Raw genomic sequence first — 4,100 nt, 5'->3', positions numbered from 1 at the left:
AATTTGTAATTTTCTTTGCCAATGCATAAAAAAACAAATTTATTTTTGTATATTTATTTCATATCCTGTGACCATCCGTGCTAAACTCATTTAGTCTAAAAACTTTTTTGTAGGTTCTTTTTTTTTCCAAGAGAAAGAAAGATCTGCTTAGTAATATATATTTATGTATTTATTGTTTTGTTTTTTACAATAGTTATTTGTAACATAAAATATAGCTACATACATCCATGAAAATATAATAACAATATATATTCATTTAGAAATTTAAACAACACAGAAGTATACAAAGTAAAAAAGAGAATAAACTATTGTTAACTGTTAACTCTCCTTATTTTTTACAACTAATCAAACATATACGGATGTATATATACATTCAGACTCTTCTATAACTTATTATTTAAATTGTAATGCATTTAATATATTTAACAACATAATATGTATATGTATGTTTCATATGTATTCCCTATAATATATATTTAACTATATGTGATATAGTTGACAATAATATAGTTCTAATTCTATATGTCTATATAAACTATGAAGCACTACAAGAATTTAGTGGGGTTCCTGGAACCTCCAGAGCTTTCTCACATTGGTTAACCTTGTTACTCCCTTGGCTGCTTCCAATAGGGTTCTTAGTAAAACTCTTGAAAGCGGGGTGGGTTTTTTCTTACTAATGAGGAAACAGAGTGAGGTGAAGTGGTTTTCCCAGGTCTGTGACGTTTCTACCCCGATACCTCCAAGTGAAGCGAGGAAAGAAGGGGGAGCTGCGGGAGGCTAAATCTCACTTTACAGCAAGTGGGGAACCTGGAAAGAAGTGAGGAGGACTTGAGACTCTCTTTTGTAGTTTTTTTCAGAATTTCCTATATAGACAATCATTTAGTCTTCAAATAAAGCCAGTGTCTTACTTTCCAACTGTGATGTGTATTTATTTCTTTTTCTTGAGTTATTGCACTGGCTAGAACTTTCAAGCAATGTTGAATGGGAGTGGAGACCATCGTTATCTTGTTCCAGATCTTCTAGGGAGAGTATTCAGTCTTTTCCACTAAGTATAGTATTTTCGGTATGATTTTTAGGAAATGTGTTTCTTAGGTTGAGGAAGCTCCCTTTTATTCTTCGTTTGCTGAGTTTTTATCAGGAGTTAAAGTTTTGAAAAACTTTTTCCTTTCATCTATTGAGATAGTCATACAGTTTTCCTTTTTTAGTCTGTTAATGTGGTGAATTTATATCGATTAATTTTTGAATTGAATGTCCGGCATCAACCTTACTTGGTAATGATAAATTATCCTCTGAAAATGTTGCTGAATTTGGTTTGCTGAAATTTTGTAAAATATTTTTGCATCTATATTCCTGAGAAATATTGGTTTGTAGTTTTCAGATAAAGGCCTTATGTTTTTATCTGATTTTGGCATCAGAGCAATGCCGGCCTCATGGACTGAGCTGAGAAGTATCACACTCTCTCTCTCTCTCTGTCTCTTTCTGTCTATGTCTCTGTCTGTCTGTCCATCTGTCTGTCTGTCTCTCTCTTTCTCTCTATGTTGGCATTATTTCATCTTTAAATATTTCATAGTGACCACCTGGGCCAGGGAATTTCTTTGTTGGAAGGTTTTAAGCTAATATAATTTTTAAAATAGATATGGGACTGTTCAGATTATTTCTTTTTGAATGAGCTTTGATAGTTTTATTCTTGATGTTGATAATTTGTGTCCCAATTACTATTGGCTAGAGGTTTTTGGATTTTCTTAACCTTTACAAGAAAGTAGCTTTGGTTTCATTGATTTTCTGAGTTATTTTTCTCCTTTCTATTTCTTTGATTTCTAATCATATCTTTATTATTTCCTTTATTATTCTTATTTTGGGTTAGACTTATCATGTTCTTAGTTTCTTAACGTGGAAGGTAAGCTGAAAACCTTTAATCTTAGATCTTTCTTCTTTCCTAATAACATTGTCATGAATGTATATTCTCTAATATCATTTTATACTATAAATTTTCCTTTAGTTATGTCTTCCAAATATGGGTATGTTGTGTTTTCATTTTTTACTCAATTCAAAGTATTTTCTAATTTCCATTATTATTTCTTCTTTGACCAATGGGCTATTTAGAACTGTGTTATTTGATTTTTAAGTATTTAGGGATTTTTTCCAGATATCCTTCTGTCGTTCTGTTATTGGTTTTTAGTTTAATTGTTTTGTGGTTAGAGAATATACTTTGCATAATTTTAATTCTTATTCATTTGTCAAAAGTTGTTTTACATTCCAGAATATGTTATATCTTGGTAAATAGTTCATGTGCACTTAAAATAATTTGTATTCTGCTCTTGTTGGGTGGAGTGATCTATAAATGCCACTTGGGTCAACCTGGTTGATAGTGTTGCTTATGTGTTCTATGTCTGTATATACGTTCTTCTATATACTGTTTATCTGTATGCCTTTTTATCAATTATTGAGAAGAATGTTGAAATCTCTAACTATGATTGTAGATTCGTCCATTTCTTATTTTAGTTCTTTCATTTATTGCTTCATCTACTTTGATGTTCTGTTTTTAGGCCCGTACCATTTGGGTTTTTTCTTTTTTTGTTCTCTTGATGAGTTGACCCTTTTATCATTATGAAATGTCCCTCTTTATCCCTGATAATATTCCTGGTTCTGAAATTTACTTTGTGATTAATATAATGATTTCAGCTTTCTTTTGATTAGTGGTTACATGCTATATCCTCTTCTATTCTTTTATTTTTCATTTTTCTGTATTTATATTTAAAATGGGATTTTTAATAGTTAGAATATGGTTGTCTTGCTATTTTATCCAATCTAACAATCTCTGACTTTTAATTGAGATTTGAGAATACTTTTATTTAATTAAATATTGACATGTATTCTCTTCGGTAGCACATATACTAATTAAGTATTGACATGGTTATATTTACCATTTTGCTGTTCATTTCTATTCATAACTGATCTTCATTCATTTTACCTTTTTCCCCAATTTCTTTTGGATTAAATTAGTATTTTTATGGTTTCATTTTATTTTTATTTTAACTTGTTAGCTATTTATTACTGTCCTTTAAAAGTAGTTACTCTAGGGTTTATAATATTAATCTTTCATCACAGTGTCCTTTCAAGTAATATTAAAACATAGGAAACGTTCAATAGTATAATTTCTTTTCTTCTACAACTAAGCTATTTTTATCATTCATTTTGTTTTACGTGTTGTATATCCCCAAACACATTATTGTTATTTATGCTCTAAATAGTCAATTATCTTTTTAAAAGATTTATAAAAGTGAGAGAAATGCCTTCTACATTTACCTCTATATTTATTGTTATTGCTCTTTATGTAGATCCAAATTTCAATCTAGTCTTCTACTCTTTCTGGTTGAAGAACTTCCTCAATATTTCTCATTATTCTGGTATACTGGTGATAAATTCTCTCAGTATTTGTTTCTCTGAGAAAAAAAAACTTTTCTCATCATTATTTAAAAAGTATATTTTGAGGTCTACAGCCATGCCACCCTGAACAAGCCCAATCTCGTCTGATCTTGGAAGCAAAGAAGGGTCGGGCCTGGTTAGTACTTGGATGAGAGACCACCTAGGAAGACCAGGTGCTGTAGCGTAAAAAATAAAAATAAAAATAAATAAGGGATTGTAAGCTGACAAGGTCCTTGCAATCTGTGAGGTCAACCAAAGGTTTCCTCGCCTAAAATATACATGTGTTTTTCCCTCTGGATTTCTTGGCTTAGAGATTTTTTCCTTTTTACTTTAAAGATATCACTACATTGTTTTCTAGCTTGCATACTTTATGTGTCTTTTTTCCTCTGGCTTTAAGAAATTTTTTCTTATCACTGGTTTTCTATAATTTTCATTATTACTCGAGTGGTATGTTTTTCTTCGTGTGATTTTTGCTAGAGGTTTGTCATGCTACTTGGATCTGTGGGATTGTAATTTTCATCAAAATTGGAAAAATTTTGCCATTATTTCTTTAAATGTCAACTCATTCCCTCACTTTTCTGGGACTTCAGTTGCATATATGTTATGTCACTAGATATTGTCTCACGATTTACTGAAACACTGTTCATTCTTTGTCAGTTTCTCTTTTTTGTTTT

The 4,100-nt window shown here is 30.5% G+C and overlaps 1 pseudogene; it reads left to right on the top strand.

Annotated features, from left to right (window-relative positions):
* Positions 1-3,492: 3,492 nt before the first annotated feature.
* Positions 3,493-3,611, top strand: LOC112481861 (annotated as a pseudogene).
* The last annotated feature ends 489 nt before the right edge of the window (positions 3,612-4,100 follow it).

This window comes from Pteropus alecto, unplaced genomic scaffold (genome assembly GCF_000325575.1).
Source record: "Pteropus alecto unplaced genomic scaffold, ASM32557v1 scaffold125, whole genome shotgun sequence".
NCBI lineage: Eukaryota > Metazoa > Chordata > Mammalia > Chiroptera > Pteropodidae > Pteropus > Pteropus alecto.
The sequence above is the reverse complement of the archived record's forward strand: the minus strand, read 5'-3'. Positions and strand labels throughout refer to the sequence as shown.